Below are 20,379 nucleotides of genomic sequence, written 5' to 3'. Positions count from 1 at the left end.
CTTCCAGAGAGACGCGAAACCAGGAGCCTGACCTCATGATGCCCGCAGCATCTGGCACAGAGGGTACCAGTTCTGCTGTCCTGGCTGCAGCCCAGTTCTCTCTTCTAGAATCCACACCTTCTCTGGCTCCCCTCCGGGCCAGCGAGATTTGCCCCAACTGAGGGAGGACAGGGATGACCTAGTGAGTGGGAGGTGATGGGGAAGAGAAGGAATCTCTGCTACAGAAACTTGGTGAAATCATTCCTTGCCTCTGTGCCTCAGTTTCCCCTTGAGAAATTCTTCCAGAGTTAGGAAGGAGGTCAGCCCTGGGAGAGAAACCCATAGTCATGCTGTGTTCTCTTGCAGCCAGGAGACGCCTGCCCTGCCCCGCCCCTTGCTAGTTGGTGATGCTGGCCTAGCAAGGCAGGGTCCTGCAGGATGAAAGCTTGGAGAAGCCAAAACAGGAATAATAATGATAATAATCAGCTGCGGCGTCTCAACCATCCAGGAATGCAAGGCCCCACGCCCTGTGTGCCTCACACCCCAGGACATCGCAAGGGCTCCTCTCCCTTTATTTTATTGCAGTGATCCCACACTGCCATTCCCAGCCCAACCCATCCGGATTCCCAAGAACTGCAGTCCAGCCACTGGCTCATCCACCACCCAGTTTCCATGGGAATATTCAGCTCCAAGACCTAAGCCAGCAGCAGGGTAAGACGCCCAGCTACTTGGAAACTCGTGCTCCATGGCTTCTGGGAGAAGCAGTCTGCCCACCCCTGGCCTGGAATGCTTTCCCATAGACCCATCTATGTCTGGTCAATGTGAGGGCCAGGTACCTTGCTTGTGTCAATCCAAATCTGGATTCAAGTCCGGTCTGGGCCTTAAACTAACTCACCACGGGACCCTGGACAGGTTTGGTTTCATTTTTTAACTTTTTTGGGTTCACTGGCTCTCTTGCCCAAAAGCTTTTCAAGGATCCCCGTGGCTCAGTGAAGATAAACTCTGGATCTAGAGGTCTAGTACGTGACCATTTGAAATCTCGTTCTAAAACACCTTTCCAAATCCACTCTTCTCCTTCACCTTTGGGATGCCAGCCAGAAGGAAGTACTCACCGTTGGTCATGCACATCCCATGCTTTTCCATTTGGGGATTTTGCTCCTTCTTTGGGAATGTCATTCCTTCCACCTCTACCTCCACCTGGCAAGACCCTCCTAGCCTTCAAGGCCCAGGCCAGGGGCCATCTCCTCCATGATTATGCCTGACCCTCATCCACCTTGGAACCCTGCTTCCTTTTCCTCAGACCCTTTCAAGCCCCAGTACTCACATTGTGCTGTGGGTGTGTGCATATCTTAATCATCAGCATCCTGATGTCTCGTTTATCTCTGTGTCTCCATGGCGGCTAGTACAGCACCTTGCACACAGGGCAAGGAATCAATACATAAGTTCCGGACATACATTGTGGAGAATAATCATCCTCACTCTATTAAATCCTCCCACAATTGTGCTCCAAAAAATAAAAATAATTATTTTAGGCCAGGTGTGATGGCTCACATCTGTAATCCCAGCACTTTGGGAGGCCGAGGCAGGAGGATCGCTTGAGCCCAGGAGTTTCAGACCAGCTTGGGCAACATAGTGGGACCCTATCTCTACAAAAAATAAAATTAGCCAGGCATGGTTGCACATGCCTGTCGTCCCAGCTACTCAGGAGGCTGAGGTGGGAGGATTGACTGAGCTGGGGAGGCAAAGGTTGCAGTGAGCCAAGATCATACCACTGCACTCCAGCCTGAGTGACAGAGCAAGACCCTGTCTCCCTAGCTCCAAAATGTTTATTTAATATAACATTTTCTGAGTGTGTATTATTGGCTTGAGAGAGAAATAAAGAGTAAAAAGGCCAGGAAGGCCCCTTACCCCAACCCCAGCCTCCTCTGTATGTAGGATGCAGGTACCCAAGTCTCCATGAAGACATCAGCTCTCTGGCTTTGGCTCCTAGGCTGACACTAGGAACCCTTTCCTTGACCAGTGGCTGGTCCAGTTCCATCTCAGACTCTGTCTAGTATTAGGTGGGTTCTTCCCTTGTTAGAGAATGATAATCTCACCCTTTGGGGGCTTCATCTTTTCTATTTTTTATTTTATTTTATTTTTTTAATTCCCTGCAAGTGTTGCACATGGGTCATCTTTTCTAAGCCCCAGCAGCCTCCAGGCCCCATAGGACTCATATGCCAGAAGGACCCCTGGATTCACATGGTATTAAGAGGTTAGAACCGCTCCACTCCTGGATCCTGATTAGAACTCCTTGGAGCACCATACACCATTGCTGCCTCTTAGTGTTGTTGAAAATAGTAACAATAACTTCAGCAACACTTTGTGTTTACGTAAGGCTTTTCTCTAGGGAGCTCAGCTAATCTTTCCCTCATCTCCAGAAGGAAGAGAGGACCAAGGTAATGAAGGACAAATGAGCCATTGCAGCCACACTCTGGAATACAAGCATCCTTTGTTCTTAGAAGTAAGTGCAATACATAGGATTTCAGATGTGGGGAACTGATAAGCAGGAAACCAGTTCATTTCCCGAGACCCAAAACCCATGACTTAAGAATTTTTGCCCAAATCAAATTGTGTATGAGATGAAAACCCCCAAACTGAGGTGTTATATCACATAGTCATAACATTTGAGCATGTACCCTTAATATATGTTCAATTATGTATACATTGTATACACAACCTACTCTCATTAGGACCTCAAGATACAATATATATTTGGGGTGAGGTTTGTTTTTTTAGCAATGGTAGATGTGAAAGTCCACATTTCAAATAGTCACCTTGATAACTACAAATTACGAAAAAGAAGGAATAAGTTCTAGTGTTGGATAATACAATAGGGCAACTATAGTTAACAATCATTTATTGTATTTTTTAAAATAGCTAGAAGAGAATATTTGGAATGTTCCCAACACAAAGAAATGATCAGTGTTTGAGGTGATGACTATCCCGGTTACCCAGATTTGATCATTACACACTGTATGCTTGTGTTACAGTATCACACATACCCCATACATAGGTACAACTATTCTATACCCATAAAAATTAAAAATAAAAAAAACTTTTGGCCATCTTCCTGTGAGCCCTGATTAGACTGTCACTGTTTTAGCCTCATAACAGGGCTGGCAGAGTTCCTGTGAGGAGCAGGGCCAGCTTTTCCGTTTTCTTGTGTGCCTGTGCTTGCTAAATTAGGGTGATCTTTAATCTGCAGGGTTTTTGCTGGAATCTTTTTAAACCCCTTGTTCATTCTGTAAAGGTTAATTTAGTTTATGTTAGATCATATACTCCATTGTGTAATTTAACCAGGCAGTGTAAGCTGTGATCCTTTGCCATTTTCTGGCCATGATCTGGAGCGAGGGAGCCCTCTCAGCCCCTGCAATACACTTCCCACACCTCCTGCAGGAGACCCCACATGCTACACTCTGCCTGTGACTCAGTGTCCATCCATATATTTGCATCATGGTAAAGCTTGCCCTACTCACTGTGAAGGGCATCTCCTGCTGGACCTCCTTCTTGTGGCGGTACTCATCATTTCTGTCCTCTCCTGTGCCCTCCTGGCAGTCTCAGCCACCTCAAGCTTACCTTTCTAAAACCTTCTTTGTAGGCCGGGCATGGTGGCTGTGCCTGTAATCCCAGCACTTTGGGAGACTGAGGTGGGTGGATCTCTTGAGCCCAGGAGTTTGAGACCAGCCTGGGCAACATGGTGAAACCCCGTCTCTACTAAACATACAAAAATTAGGTGGGTGTGGTGGTCCACGCCTGTAGTCCCAGCTACTCTGAAGGTTGAGGTGGGAGGATCACCTGAGCTCACGAAGTTGAGGCTGAAGTGAGCCGAGATTGCGCCACTGCATTCCAGTCTGAGCGATGGGAGTGAGATCCCCACTCCCCTCTCTATATTCCCGATCTCCATCACTAAATGCCCAGTTGCCGATCTCCACCCCTTCCTCTTTGTCATACTTCCAGATAAATCCACTTTCTAAGACCCCTCCCTCATTGTCTCTTGTCCTGACCACTGCTGGGACCACTTAACCAGTGGACCTCCCTGCCACTGCTCCCTTCCCCTCTTATTTACCCTCCATGCTTCTGCCAGATAAATCTCTCTTTTTTTTTTTTGAGATGGAGTCTCACTCTGTCACCAAGGCTGGAGTGCAGTGGCACACTCTCGGCTCACTGCAACCTCCGCCTCCTGGGTTCAAGTGATTCTCCTGCCTCAGCCTCCCGAGTAGCTGGGATTGCAGGCACCCACCACCACACCCGGCTAATTTCTGTATTTTTAGTAGAGACAGAGTTTCTCCATGCTGGTCAGGCTGGTCTCGAACTCCTGACATCAAGCGATCCACCCACCTCAGCCTCCCAAAGTGCTGGGATTACAGGCATGAACCATCACGCCTGGCCAAGAAATCTTTCAAGTGCACAAATCTGATTGGTTTCCCCACTTCCTAGTCTTTCCATTTGCCTCCTGCCACAGGATAAAGTGCAAACTCTTGGCAGAGCTTTGCAAGACCAGTCCCTGCTGGCCGCTGCAAACTGGTCACCCCCAGCCACACCACTCACTTTCAAGCCCCAGCCAACCACCCAGGAGCTGCCGCCTTGTACACTGTATTCCCTGTTTCTTAGACTATCTTTTCATGTCCTTTCTTCTCGGCCTCCTTAACCTCCAAGACCAGCTTGCCTGGCCTTTTCCAAACACTGACGGCAGACAAAGTTGCCCTGTGTCTCGGCACCCTAGCACTTGTATGAAACTCTCTTGTGTTATGCTCAAATGTGGTCGCTTAGTTGTTTGTATCCTCCATAAGATATCAGTTCCTGAGCACTCGGGCCTGTATTCTACTGATCTCTACAGCCTCCTGTTCCCAGCTCCCTCCTGGCTTGCTGTGGTGTCAGCCTGTCTGTGAAGGACTGTTCCACTGGTATAAGGTGTTAGGTACGTCTTTTCTATCCACCGCTGCACTGCCCTCAACCCCAACCCCAATAGTGTTAGCTATTACTAGGGCCCAGATACTGTTCTAGCAGCCGTGGGCTTATCAGCTCACTTACCCTCACTACACTGCCATGAGGTCACCTATTGTTAGCCCCGTTTTACAGATGAGGAAACTGAAACACAGCAAAATTACGTGTTAGTCCCAGGTCATGCAGCTAGGTGACAGACTCAGGAGTCGAACACAGCCACCCTAGATCCAGAGCCCTAGTATTAGCCTCTGGGCATACAGACAACACTGTGCCGCCTCACTCAGCCTTCTCACTGTCCCCGCTTCCTCTGACAAGAGTGGCTGCTGTTCCCAAGGCCAACTAAACTCTCTTTCCACCCTGCCCAACACTGAGGGTCTGGTGGCTTAGCTGGCCCCTTCCCCCTCAGAGAAAGTAACAGATATGACAGGCTCCCCTCCTGTCACGAATGCCCCACCATCCTTGGAGGAGGCCCTGTGCTCATCCACTCATCTCCTGGCCTGAAACTCTTTGAGGGGATATGAATCCTGGTATTAGTGAGTCAAAACCGTTTCTCTGGGAGGACCTGCCTGAACTATGCCCAGGAAGGCAAAGCCCATCTCGACCCCATGCTATGCCTACCAACCCGGCAGGCACCTGGAGGGTGTCCACACCTACTTCACCTGATCAGCTTCTGGCCACTCAGAACATCTTCTCCTTCTCTGGGGCTTTTTCTCTATTCCGCCTTGCCTCCCCACACTTCCTTCCTGTTCTTATTTCTCTTTACAAGTCTGGGTATTTTTAACCTGAGGTTTCCACTTATCTCTTCTTGTCTGATTGGGACTGGGCTGGGCAGGAGTGCCAGTGTGCTGGGAGGGCTAGGAGTGTTTTGCTAGCCTCAGAGGCTACAGTCCGCATCCGACACTCTAGGCCCAGCCTTTGCCCCGACTCTACCCATCTTTGTGGAGCTATGGAGCCCCCCCTCCTCTACTTCTGGAGTATAACCTTAAACTGGCCTTGGGTTGAAGCTTCGGAAACTGTGCAGGGCATGGAAGGAGCTGAACTTCCCACCCTCCCCTCCACGCCCCCCCCATGCCCACTCCTACTCCCAGGATGCTGCCGCTAGGTGAAGATGAAGAGCACTTTGAGGCCAGGTGCAGTGGCTTACCCTGTAATTCCACACTTGGGAGGCTGAGGTAGCAGAATCGCTTGAGCACAGGAGTTGGAGAACAGCCTGGGCAACACAGTGAGACACCTATCTCTACAAAAAAAAAAAAAAAAAAGCTGGCGTGATTGAGCCACTGCATTTCAGTCTGGGTGACAGAGAAGACCTTGTCTCAAAACAAACAAACAAAAAACACCTTGAATTTCACACGTCCCTGGAACAGCCACCAGGATCATCCCTCAGTCCACTTTCGTGATCCACATTATAAACATGGATGCCTTTCTGAGGGATTATGGGCCTTCAGAGCTGCTCTTTCATCTGCCTCAGCCTTGAGGTGCAGCTCAGAGAGCTCTGCCCTCACACCCTGGACCCTCTTGCACATCCCTGAAGGTCTCTGCTTCAATGTCCTCCTACCTAAGCCCCCAGCCAGGCCCACCCATCACTCTCCACTCCGTCCTCACCTGCGGGTCTCCAACCCTCATGTGTCCCACGTGTCTCTGCACTCCAGGTGCTTAATAGAGAAACTTTTATTTGAAGTCCGTACAGCTGCAAAGTGGAGATAATTGGGGTTTTGGTTGTGGTGTTTGTTTTTTAGTTTGGTTTCTGTACCAGCTTTCTTAAAAAAAGAAAATGGTGGCCACTGAACAGGGTGATTTCAGAGATTTTTTAAAAAAGCAACTGACAAGCCCAGCGCAGTGACTCATGCCTGTAATCCCAGAACTTTGGGAGGCTGAGGTGGGCGGATCACTTGAGGTCAGGAGTTCGAGACCAGCCTGGCCAACATGGTGAAACCCTATCTCTACTAAAACTACAAAAATTAGCTGGGTGTGGTGGCGCGTACCTGTAATCCCAGCTACTCAGGAGGCTGAGGCAGGAGAATCACTTGAGCTTGGGAGGCAGAGGTTACAGTGAGCCAAGATCGTGCCACTGCTCTCTAGCCTGGCAACAGAGTGAGACTCCATCTCAAAAAAAAAAAAAAAAAAAGAAAAGAAAAAAGCAACTGACAGTGACTCACTTGCTCCAGGCCGGCAGGCCTAAGTTTAATGTTCTGTAAAGTAATTGATAGTCATAATGACTGCCTGAGGCACTTTGAGTCTCACTGCAAAAGATTAAATATGTTCCGCATTGTGTTTATGTTTGACTGTATTTTTAAAATTTTAATTCCTTTAAAATGGGCACCCCCGGTATAATGTACGTAGTGACTCTTTAATTAGGGAACTGATTTTCCATGTGGTCTAGTGGCTTTCAGGACTTGTTGACTAGACAGAATATCTGCAGCTCTCATCGCCAGCCTCACCCAGCCACACCTCAGCTTCACACTCTGGTAACTGTCCTCACTACTCCCTCCTGTTCAGCTGCCCCATGGTCCCAAGAAGCAATGCTTTCCAGCCCCATTGTGAGCTGAGGCTGCAGCCCTGTCTGGCACCGCTTTTATAATTGGTCATTCAGTCTTCAAACCTCTGTGGAGCATTCCCCATGAATAGAGAGCCATGCTGGGTGGGGACTGGGAAGAAGCAGAAGAAAATGTGTCAGTGCTGCCTTCAGGGAGAAAACACACACAAACACCTAGACAGTTGCTTCCTACAAGTTCAAAAGAATTTGACCTCGGAACCGAAGAAATAAGGTCAGGGTTTATCAGAAAAATCTTCCCAAAGGGGAGAATTTGAGCCTAACTTTGATTGTCAGGAAGGCTATCCGTGCTGGGTAGATAGGTGCACGGAGATGGGGAGGCTATGCTGGCAGTGAGGCCAGAATCCCTCATCACCTCTACCAGGAAGTAGCCTTCTGAATCCTGGGCTGCTCCTTCCCCTTTGGGCTAACTGGCTGATAAGGACTGGGGACCAACCCCAGCAAGGAGGAAGTGGACTGGCTTCCTGTTTATTTATGAATCTCAGAGCAGCACTGTGCAGCCGTGAACACCAACCAAGCACAGCAATCCCAGCCCAAGCCAAGAGCCCCAGGGAGCCCGTCTGCTGACCCAGCAAGCCCTCACCCAGCTGGGAGATGCAAGGACTCCATCCCAGGGCAGCCCATGGTCCGGAGGGCCAGCCTGGGAGCAGCCATGCCAGATTGTCAGGAACAGGAGGTAGAGGAGTGACAACTTCCCCAAAGAGGTCAAAGCCACACATTCGTAATATGAAGCCACTGGGCAGCTCCAGGGGCCCAAGCGTTGGCTTTCCCTTCACCCCAAAGGTTATTTCCTAAGACTCTGGGCACAACTGTGGGGCCTGCGGGAAAATCGTGTGCAGAAATAGCTGGGCCTTTTAAGAACCAGGCAGTTTTGTTTGCAACAGCAAAAGCTGACTGGTGACAACACATCCCAGAGCCACATGAGGGAAAACAATGTAGCCATTTAAAAGAATGGGGTGGATTAGTCTGTGCTACAGGGCAAGATGTCCAAGATACTTCCATAAATGAAAACAAGGTGCAGAACAGAACAGTACGTACAGTGTGATCTTTTGTGCAAATAATTACAATAGCAGAGGATAAGTATGTACAGGCTTAGAGATATATGAGCAGCTGAATGCATGACTTTTTTTTTTCTGGAAGGAAATTTAAACAATCTAACTGGTTATTTTAGAAATATTTTGAGAGAAAAGTGGTGGGAGGGCTTTCTCTTTTCGTTTTTCATCTTTCTCACATTGCATAGTGAGGTATATATATTTAGGAAATATTACCTGTGGACAATGAAGTTATGGTTCATTCTGTTTTATTCTTTACATTTCATTTTTTGTTTTTTTGTTTTTTGTTTTTGTTTTTTGTTTTTTGCGACAGGGTCTTGCTGTGTCCCCCAGGCTAGAGTGCAGTGGCATGATCCTGGCTTACTGCAGCCTCAACCTGCTGGGCTCAAGCGATCCTCCCACCTCAGCCTCCCAAGCAGCTGGTACTACAGGCGTGTGCCACCATGACCAGCTAATTTTTAATTTTTTTGTAGAGATGAAGACCTCACTATGTTGCCCAGACTGGTCTGTATGTTTTTTTATTTTCTGAGACAGAGTCTTACTCTACTGCCCAGGCTGGAATGCAGTGGCGCGATCTCGGCTCAAGGCAACTTCCACCTCCCCAGTTCAAGCGATTCTCTTGCCTCAGCCTCCCGAGTAGCTGGGACTACAGGTGCGTGCCACCATGCCCAGCTAATTTTTTGTATTTTTAGTAGAGACGGGGTTTCACTGGGTTAGCCAGGATGGTCTCGATCTCTTGACCTTGTGAACTGCCCGCTTTGGCCTCCCAAAGTGCTGGGATTACAGGCGTGAGCGACTGCAACCGGCCCTGATTTTTGTATTTTTAGTAGAGATGGGGTTTCACCATGTTGGCCAGGCTGGTCTCAAACCCCTGACCTCAGGTGATCTACCTGCCTTGGCCTCCCAAAGTGCTGGGATTACAGGTGTGAGCCACTGTGCCCAGCCTAGGTTTGTATCTTTTTTGTGTGTGTCTTGTTTTTTGAGATGGTGTCTCACTCTGTCACCCAGGCTGGGGTGCAGTGGTGTGATCTTGGCTCACCACAACCTCTGCCTCATGGGTTCAAGCGATTCTCGTGCCTCAGCCTCCAGAGTAACTGGGATTACAAGTGCCCACCCCCACACCCAGCTAATTTTTGTATTTTTAGTAGAGACAGGGTTTTGCCATCTTGGCCAGGCTGGTCTCAAACTCCTGACCTCAGGTGATCCGCCCATCTCAGCCTCCCAAAGTGCTGGGATTTATAAACGTGAGCCACTGTACCTGGCAAGATCTGTATCTTTTTCTCTTTTTCTTCTCTTTCTTTCTTTTTTTCTTTTTTTTTTTTTAGGAGTGGAGAGTTTAATAGGCAAGAAAGAAGGGAGAAGAAAGAAGGAAGAAGCTCCCCTGTACGGAGACAGAGGGAGGGGGGCTCCAAAGCCGAGAGAGGTGACCTCAAGGTCTGTATCATTTATTTATTTATGTATTTGTTTATTTATTTATTTATTAAGACGGCCTCCCAAAGTGCTGGGATTACAGGTGTGAGCCACCGCGCCCGGCCTTTTTTTTGAGATGGAGTCTCGCTCTATCACCAGGCTGGAGTGCAGTGGCGCAATCTTGGCTCACTGCAACCTCCGCCTCCCAGGTTCAAGCGATTCTTCTGCTTCAGCCTCCCAAGTAGCTGGGACTACAGGCACGTGCCACCATGCCCAGCTAATTTTTATATTTTTAGTAGAGACGGGGTTTCACCATGTTGGCCAGGATGGTCTCTATCTCTTGATTTCGTGATCCGCCTGCCTCGGCCTCCCAAAGTGCTGGGATTATAGGTGTGAGCCACCGAGCCCAGCCGTGGTCTGTATCTTTTTTTTTTTTTTTTTTAGACAGAGTCTCACTCTTGTCGCCCAGGCTGGAATACAATCTCGGCTCACTGCAACCTCCGCCTCCCGGGTTCAAGCGATTCTCCTGCCCCAGCCTCCCGAGTAGCTGGGATTACAGGTGCCCGCCACCACACCTGGCTAATTTTTTGTATTTTTAGTAGAGACGGGGTTTCACCATGTTGGTCAGGCTGGTCTCAAACTCCTGACCTCAGGTGATCCACCTGCCTTAGCCTCCCAAAGTGCTGGGATTACAGGCGTGAGCCACCGCACCTGGCCCAGTCTGTATCTTTTAAAACAAAATGCATTAAACCGATAAGTATTATTTTTAAGACAAGTTAAAGAATCAGGCAGTCTGCATTTGCAAGATCAGACAGGTCAGAGCTAGGGTCACTAATTCTCTGGGAAAATCAATGGGAGATGATGGGAGAAATGCTTTGCTTTAAGATCTGTGCACATCAATAACAGCGTCCCTGATTCTACACTTCACTTTGAGGTAGGAGGCAGGACTCAGCTCACGTCTGGAGGTGGAGCTCAGACACGGGGCCTAATTGAGGACTAGCTAAAACAGGGACAGGGCGAAAACACCTCCCCATAAGACATGCCCACTAGCATGCCATGTCAGTTTACTGATGCCATGGCAACACCTGGAAGTTACCGCCCCTTCCCATGGCAATGACCGGATACCCCTTTTCTAGAAATGTCTACAGAATCTGCCCCTTATTTTGCATATAATTAAGAGTGGGTATAACTATGACTGCAGCCCTGCCTCTGAGCTGCTACTCTGGACACACTGCCTATGGAGAAGTCGTGCTCTGCAAAAAGTAGTACCTTTGCTGCTGCTGGACACTGCCACTTCAATAAAAGTTGCTGTCTAACACCACCAGCTCACCCTTGAATTCTTTCCTGGGCAAAGCCGAGAACCCTCCTGGGCTGAGCCTCCACCAACTTCACGGAGTCCTGTGGCAAACGTTTGAGCCTTCTCTGGCTTCCTTCCAACCACTTCCTTTCCCTGTTTCTTCCCCATTTCATGGCCTCATCATTTAATTTTTGGCCTGAGCCAAACAATAAGGAACAGAAATCTGGAGGAAGAAAAAGAAGAAACAAAAACTCAATGTACAGCACTTCAATACCCATGACCCAATGACCTGTCATTTGGACTAAGTTATATTAACCTCTTTAAGAAAGACCTGAATCGAATTCACCTTTGAATCCCCTGAAGCATGTAGCCTAGGACTGCACACAGTAGGTACACAATAATACCTGTTGGATGAGTGAATGGAGCAACTGTGTACACAGCACTTGTCCTTTTTCAAGTCTGTTCTTTGATAAAAGCACCCACAAGATAGAAGGTCAAGCCTCCCCAAGTACTTAGCCTATCAGATTTAACGTTGCCCCTCCTCATGAGTGTTTTGGGAAATTGGAAGGAAACTCCTGGGGCCTCTGAAAGAGAATCTGATGTCCCCTCTGTGGCTCTTTTTTTTTTTTTTGAGACAGAGTCTCGCTGTGTCACCCAGGCTGGAGTGCAGTGGCGCGATCTCAGCTCACTGCAACCTCTGACTCCCAGGTTCAAGCGATTCTCCTGCCTCAGCCTCCCGAGTAGCTGGGATTACAGGCGTCCGCCACCATGCCTGGCTAATTCTTGTATCTTTAGGAGAGACAGGGTTTCACTATGTTGGTCAGGCTGGTCTCGAACTCTAGACCTCAAGTGATCCGCCCGCCTCGGCCTCCCAAAGTAATTATAGGCCTGAGCGACCGCGCCTGGCCCTGCTCTGTGCCATATTAATTCATTAACAACTGGGTAAGCTGCCCAAACTGACCTTAGGCTACCAAAGGCTGTGTATATAGCGCCCTGAGAGCCTTCTTGGTTTAAGAAGGAGTTAAAACAGAACTGGGTGGTGGGTCTCCCACCTGGCAGAGAGATGGGTAGCACTAGTTTGGCTGGTGGCTGGTGCAGGACAGTTGGTATATTTACAGCCACAGATGCCCAGGGGGTTCTGTATCAGGAAGTCGTCTGCAGAGAGTCACTTCAACCTGTTTACTTGTCTTCAGTACTGGCGCTAACATTCTCCTAGTCTTTCCCCGGGATATTTTTCTGAACATCTTGTGCTGGTTGACACAGGCTGGCACGGCTAGTAACAGGCAGGTTGCTGCCATCTGGTGGAGAAGAGGGGCCACGGCCTTGCCTGGCTCAGTCTGAGACTGAAGAGATGAAAAGAATTTTTGAGGAACGCTTCTAGGAGAGTGGATTTCAAATTTCCACAGCCATGGAACCCTTACTTCTTTTAAAATTTATTTTACGTATTTATTTTTTTAGAGATAGGGTTTCGCCATGTTGGCCAGGCTGATCTTGAACTCCTGACCTCAAGTGATCTACCTGCCTCGGCCTCCCAAAGTGCTGGGATTACAGGCATGAACCATAGCACCTGGCCATGGAACCCTTCTTTCTTCTTCTTCTTCTTCTTCTTTTTTTTTTTTTTTGAGACGTCTCGCTCTGTCGGCCAGACTGGAGTGCAGTAGTGAGATCTTGGCTCACTGCACCCTCCGCCTCCCAGGTTCAAGCAATTCTCCTGTCTCAGCCTCCCGAGTAGCTGGGACTACAGGTACACGCCACCATGCCTGGCTAACTTTTGTATTTTTAGTAGACATGGGGTTTCACCATATTGGTCAGGCTGGTCTCTAACTCCTGATCTCAGGTGATCCACCCGCCTCGGCCTCCCAAAGTGCTTGGATTACAGGTGTGAGCCACCACGCCCAGCAGAACCCTTCCTTCTAACAACAGCAGTGCCTAAGGCCCTTGTGTAAAACTGATAAATGCATCATGGCTCTGGCTGAAAGCATCTTCACATCAATCACCTCATATACTCTTCAATAACACTACAATGTGAATATTCGTATCTTTAGTTTCTTGAGGACAAAAATAAGGCTGTTTGAAGTATTTAAGTAATTTACCCAAGGTTTCCCAAGCTTTTCAGTGGCAGAGTCAGAATACAAACCCAGATTATTATTATTATTATTATTTTTGACACAGGCTTTCTCTCTGTCACCCAGGCTGGAGTGCAGTGGTGCAATCACAGCTCACTGCAGCCTCGACCTCCCAGGCTTAAGCAATCCTGCCACCTCAGCCTGAGTAGCTGGGACCCCACGCATGTGCCACCATGCCTGGCTATTTTTTAAATTTTTTGTAGAGTCAGGGTCTCACTATGTGGCCCAGGCTGGTCTTGAACTTGTGGGCTCAAGTGATCCAACCGCCTCACCTTCCCAAACTGCTGATATTACAGGCATGAGCCAACAAGCCTGGCTTTTTGTTTGTTTGTTTGTTTTGACAGGATTTAATACTATTGCCTAGGCTGGAGTGCAGTGTTGCTCACTGCAGATGCGAATTCCCGTGCTCAAGCAATCCTCCCACCTCAATCTTCCAAGTAGCTGAGACTACAGGTATGCATGACCACACCTGGCTAATTTTTTATTTTTTGATTTTTTTGTAGAGATGAGGTCTTGCTGTGCTGCCCAGGCTGGTCTCAAACTCTTGGCTTCAAATGATCCTCCTGCTTTGGCCTCCTAAAGTGTTGGGATTACAGGCATGAGCCATCGCGCCTGGCCCAAACCCACATCTTTCTAGTTCTAGAACCTGCACTAGTTCCACTAAACTGAGTTGCCTTCTGGAATGAGAACCCTGGGAAGTCCAGCCCAGCACAGTTTCAGTGTCAGCAAGCATTGCTGTAGTTCACTGGCATGAAGATGAAGGGCTTTTTTTTTTTTTTTGAGACAGAGTTTCGCTCTTGTTGCCCAAGCTAGAGTGCAATGGCACGATCTCGGCTCACTGCAACCTCTGCCTCCCTGGTTCAAGCGATTCTTCTGCCTCAGCCTCCTGACTAGCTGGTATTACAGGCATGCACCATCACACCCGGCTAATCTTTTGTATTTTTAGTAGAAACAGGGTTTCAACATGTTAGCCAGGCTGGTCTCGAACACCTGACCTCAGGTGATTTGCCCGCCTCAGCCTCCCAAAGTGCTGGGATTACAGGCATGAGCCACCGCGCCCGGCCCATGAAGGGACTTTCAAAAGAGAAGACATTGTCTCTGTCTCCCCACTTTTCCAGTCTAGCTGGGGATGAAAGAGTGTGTATGAAGGGAATGGACAGGACACATGCCGCCACCCATCTGCGGATGCAAAGGAAGGATTTATATGCCAAGGTGCCCCAGATATTGGAGCATTTGAAGCTGAGAGATGGGATAGGAAAAGCACTAGATGGAGAGTTTGGGGACCTACATCCCAACCCTGGCTTTGCTACTCATACCCTGTGGGACGTCGTGCAAACCTCCTTACCCTCCTCACCCAAAGGAAGGGGTGTTCCTGAGGATCTGAAAGCCTCCTCTTCAGTTCTGTGCTGTTGTGGTTTCAATGGGGGTGGAGCTAGACAGGAGGGGAATCCTAAAGAAAGTAAGCGTTGAAGAGAACCTTGAGCAGGGGAAAGGTAGGACATGGAAGAGGGAAGTGGCACTGCACATAAGAGCTTGGCAGAGGCAACAAAGGAAAGAAGCGATTGCTCGCCAGAGACAGAGAGCTCATTCCTGAATGCTTCTTAAAGATTAGCTCTGGCACAGTTCACAATAAAGAGCACCCGTAGGTTCTTTTGGAGTTTCTAGTTGTCCAGGACAAATATGGGCTTAGTCAAGACACTCCTCCACCCAGAGGCTAAAGCTCCCAGAGGCCCCAGTGTCTGGGATTCATTGCTGCACTGGGCTCCCCTCCTCGGCCGTGGCCTCTCCTTGCTTTGGAAAGACAGTCCAGCAGCAAACACTCCCTGGAGACCAGAGGAGTGGAAAAGAAATGGTTTTCAGCCTCAGACCACCAGGAGACCTTCCTTATTAATTCCTACCTGCTTACTACCCTCATTCTCATCTACTGCCATTTCAGAAACATGTGTAAGCCACAGAGAACAGCAGGTGTTATAAATCTGTGTGCCAGGGCCCCAATGTGACTTTGCTTCTCAGATCACCATAGCCTTGGACACAAAGACTGGTGACAATTACATTGCTATCTGACTTAAATCCCTCAGCCCCTCCTGTTGCCTGAGACTTCCAAATTCTGGGGTTCTTCCCTCTCTTCTCCAAGGCTATCAAATCCCCTAAGTTAGGGGTCAGCAAACTTTTTTTTTTTTTTTTTTGAGACAGAGTCTCGCTCTGTAGCCCAGGCTGGAGAGCAGTGGCACAATCTTGGCTCACTGAAACCTCTGCTTCTTGCTTCAGCCTCCCAAGTAGCTGGGATTACTGGCACCTGCCACCATGTCCAACTAATTTTTTTTTTATTTTTTATTTTTAGTAGAGACAGAGTCTCACTATGTTGGCCAGGCTGGTATCAAACTCCTAACCTCAAGTGATCCATCCGCTTCGGCCTCCCAAAGTGCTGGGATTACAGATGTGAGCCACCACACCCAGCCAGGGGTCAGCAAACTTCTTCCATAAAGGAATAGATAGCAAATATTTTAGGCTGTACAAGCCATATGGTTTCTGCTGCAACTATTCAGCTCTGCTGTTGTAGTGCTGAGGAGCATAGCCATGTTCCAAAAAAAATTTACTTATGGACTGAAGTATGAATTTCACATTTTCATATATTATAGAATATTTATTTTTATTTTTATTTATTTTTTTAATGAGATGAGGCTTTGCTATGTCCAGGCTGGTCTTGAACTCCTGGACTCAGGTGATTCACCTGCCTCTGCCTCCCAAAGTGCTAGGATTACAGGCGTGAGCCACCGTACTTAGCCCCTATTATTTTTTTAGAGACAAGGTCTCCTCTGTCACCCAGACTGGAGTGCAGTGTCTTGATCATAGCTCACTAAAACCTTAAACTCCTAGATTCAAATGATTCTCCTGCCTCAGCCTCCTGAGTGGCTAGGAATACAGGCACGCACTCCTACACCTAGCTAATTTTTTATCTTTTTTTTTTGAAATGGAGTCTCGCTCTGTTGCCCAGGCTGGAGTGCAGTGGCGCAATCTTGGCTCACTGCAGGCTCCACCCCCCAGGTTCACGCCATTCTCCTGCCTCAGCCTCCCAAGTAGCTGGGACTACAGGCGCCCGCCACCATACCTGGCTAATTTTTTGTATTTTTAGTAGAGACGGGGTTTCACTGTTAGCCAGGATGGTCTTGATCTCCTGACCTCGTGATCCGCCCGCCTTGGCCTCCCAAAGTGCTGGGATTACAGGCGTGAGCCACCACTCCTGGCCCGCTAATTTTTTATCTTTTGATTTTTTTTTTTTTTTTTTTTTTTTTTTTTTTAGAGATGGGGCTCTCACTATGTTGCCCAGGCTGGTCTCAGACTCTTGGCCTCAAGCAATCCTCCCATATGGGCCTCCCAAAGTGTTGGAATTACAGGCATGAGTGACCACGCCTGGCCTTCATGTGTCACAAAATATTCTCTTCTTTTGACTTTGTCCTAAGCACTTAAAAGTGTAAAAATTCAAGTTAAATGTCAGAAATGAAAAAAAGTGTAAACATCATTCTTAGCTCATGAGCTATACAGAAACAAGTGAAAGGCTGTATTTGGCCCACAGGTTATATAGCTTGCCAACTCCTGACCAGTGTTTGCACCTCTTTCAGCCAAACTTAGATGGTCCAAGCCTTTCAATGATCATAGCTTTTCTGGCTAATCCAAGTGGGTTGTCCCAGTCTCCAAGGATGGCAACAGCTTTAAGTTCCCTAAAAGTAGCCTTACCCTTTCAGCTTTATTTTCTCTTCTGAAGTGGCTTGATTAGAGGGTGCTAGAGAGCCACCCCTCCTTCCCATGCCCCTAGCTATAAACTGGTTTCCCCAGTACATTTCCACCCATTCTCTCTCTCGACTATGTGCACCTGGGCCCTACCGAGTCACCTTAGTCCCTACTGGCTGGGGCAGGCCTCATCACTCCATTTTGTGAAATTCTCTACCCTGGTGTTGCCAGAACTCTGGAGCCAATGCCTCTTTTATTAAGGGAGATTTTATATACAAGGAAAGCTTGGAAGAGGTCAGCCAGAGGTGAATTCCTGGAGCAGGGGGATTTTAAGCTGAGCTTCACAGGCACAGGGACAGGAATTAGAGGAGGGAAGAGAGAAGTGTGGTGTTCCAGACAGAAGCAGGAGAGAGTGGGCAGTGAGTAGGTGACAGGGAGGGGACAGTCCGCAAGTGGACACCCATAGGAAGTGAGATAGACATTATTCTGAGGAATTGGTCTTGGGAAGGGAGTGGCATTGGTGGTTGGGTTGGCCAGTTAGACCCAGAAAACCCTGATTCAGAGCAGCTGGAGATAACTTGACCTATGGCATGAGAGGAGAACTCAAGAGTCTCAACTTCCAGCTCTGTTTTTGTTTTTGTTTTTAACGGTCCAGAAGTCTTTTATTTATTTATTTTGTGCCTATTATGCTATGAATTCATAGGGAACAGATTCCAGCAGCTCAGACGCCTTACCATTGGTTTTCACAATGCGTGCTTCTCTGGGTGGAGCAGGCTGGCGCTTCAGTTGAACCCACATACTTTTCTCTTTGGCGTCTTTCTTTTTCTGATCATTTATTTTGATATGTTTCAGGAAGTGATTCCAGCTCTCAGAGTGCTTAATGTGCTCAATAAGTACATTCATTTTCTTGACAAGATTCTTGCCCTTGTTTCCAACAATGCCAACAGCTTGCTGGTAACACTGTAGACTCTTTTGAGTTTTGCCATGGAAATGTTTGTGGGGAATTCCTTTTTGAACAGCACCCATTCCCTTGATGTCTACAATATCACCTTTTTTTTTTTTTTTTTTTTTTTGAGATGGAGTCTCACTCTGTCGCCCAGGCTGGAGTGCAGTGGTGCAATCTCGGCTCACTACAACCTCCGCCTCCTGGGTTCAAGCGATTCTCCTGCCTCAGCCTCCTGAGTAGCTGGGATTACAGGTGCCCGCCACCACGCTCAGCTAATATTTTGTATTTTTAGTAGAGATGGGGTTTCATCATGTTGCCCAGGATGGTCTTGAACTCCCAACCTCAGGTGATCCACCTGCTTCGGCCTCCCAAAGCGCTGGGATTACAGGCGTGAGCCACCGTGCCTGGCCCGCTTGCATTTTCAAACAGCACTCCCCACCCTGTGAGAACCACTAGGTAGGTTTGTGAGGTAAGCAGTAAAATATTGTTAGGCTAGAAAGGGGTAGCCAGTACACGGAGAACCTTGAATGTCAGGACAAGACATTGCACTAAATTGAAGGTTCTTCATTGTGGTGGGGATGAGATCTGCTTTAGAAAAATGAAGTTTGGGCCGGGGTGTTGGCTCATGCCTATAATCCCAGCACTTTGGGAGGCTGAGGTGGGTAGATTACTTGAGGCCAGGAGTTCAAGACCAGTCTGGCCAACATGGTGAAACCCCATCTCTACTAAAAATTCAAAAATTAGCCGGGTGTGGTAGCGCATGCCTGTAATCCCAGCTACTCAGGAGGCTGAGGCAGGAGAATCGCTTCAACCTGAGAGGCAGAGGCTGCAGTGAGCAGAGATTGTGCCACTATATTCCAGCCTGGGTGACAGAGCGAGACTTTGTCAAAAAAAAGAAAAGAAAAGAAAAGAAAAATGAAGTGTGGAGCACTGTACAGGATGAATGGAAGATCTATGAGAGGTAGACCAATCAGTTGCAGCTTCCTGCGTCCTTCTAATCTGGGTGGGCTGCTTTGGCACAATTATTGGTGGATTGCAGAGGTCAAGGGGAGGTCCTAACTGCACATCCTGGGGCTGATGGCTGGAATGTAACTAGATTATTTGCTAAGGCGGGATTTGACTAATATTCCACTGTCTTTCCTGTATTTCAAATAAACCCATGAGATTAACACAACGCTCCTCCTCCCCATCAGTCCACACTGGCGGAAGTTGTGTAAAACTAGCAGAAGTCAGGAAAATGGCAACCCTTTGAGGGTTTTTCTCTCCTCTCCCTGCCCAGGGTGCACTGCCTTCTTCGCCCTTCATAGCCTGAACAAGGGAACTATTCAGCCCGACCAAAGGGGAGAGGGAGGAAGACACTTCCTGCTCTCCCTTCCCTGGCCAGGACAGGACATGGTTTTTGATCCAAGGCCCAGAGAATCCCAAGCTGATAAAGGCCCATTGTGGCAGTTTCTGGAGAAACCCAGAGGCCATCAGGGGCTAAGAAGCTGGTTAACAGCCCTTGAACATTTGTGAAAAGAATTACTTGGCGGAAGTCAAGGCAAAATGAGGCCCCTGGGCTGCCACTGGGATGTGCCTTTGCCATCCCTGGCAGGGAGGCTAATGGCAAAGCCAGCAGGAAACCTGGCCCGCCTGCCACTGAAAGGGCTGACCTGAAGGCACTAGCAACCTCAAAGCAGTGCAAGGCAGCTTTGCAGCTCAGGGCTCCCCTACAGACACCTGGAGGATGAAACCCAATCTCCCGCCAAATGCAGGAAACACAACTGCTCTTTTAAAAAGAGCCTGGGAAAGAGAGAGGAGCCTCCTGCCCTCCCACCCACAAAAGGGTGTCCAAAGCAATAAACAGCAGGAAAAGGAGGAAGGGCGCAGAGTGGAAGCCGGTCTGGAACTTATTTAGGAATTAGGCTCTTTCTGCTCCAATCTTTAATGTGCTTTGAGTTCAGGCACCTCATCATTCGAAAGCCTATTCTTACAGCAAAAGAGCCAAAGTGGGAAGAGATATCCTGAGGCCTGAGATAAATGATGCTGGGGAGGCGGCAGGGAGATGGGCTGGATGCGGGGAGGCTCACGGGAGGGAGGTTTGAGGTGCAGCGGAGGGTCAGGAGCCCACCACACACTGTGCTCTGCTCCCGGGATGGCTGCTGGGAGGCCCTGGGAGGGGTGCAGGATGCAGGGATTGGGAGAACTCAATCCCTGGCTCCATCCCAAATCTGTGCATCAGGTCTCCCTGTTCCCCAGCTGACAGGTGGTGGCCCGATCACTCTGGGGGAGGAAATGTGGAATCCAGGTCAGAGAGCAGCCTG

The sequence above is a fragment of the Pan paniscus genome, chromosome 19 (assembly GCF_029289425.2).
Source record: "Pan paniscus chromosome 19, NHGRI_mPanPan1-v2.0_pri, whole genome shotgun sequence".
NCBI lineage: Eukaryota > Metazoa > Chordata > Mammalia > Primates > Hominidae > Pan > Pan paniscus.
This window is presented reverse-complemented; position numbering follows the sequence as displayed.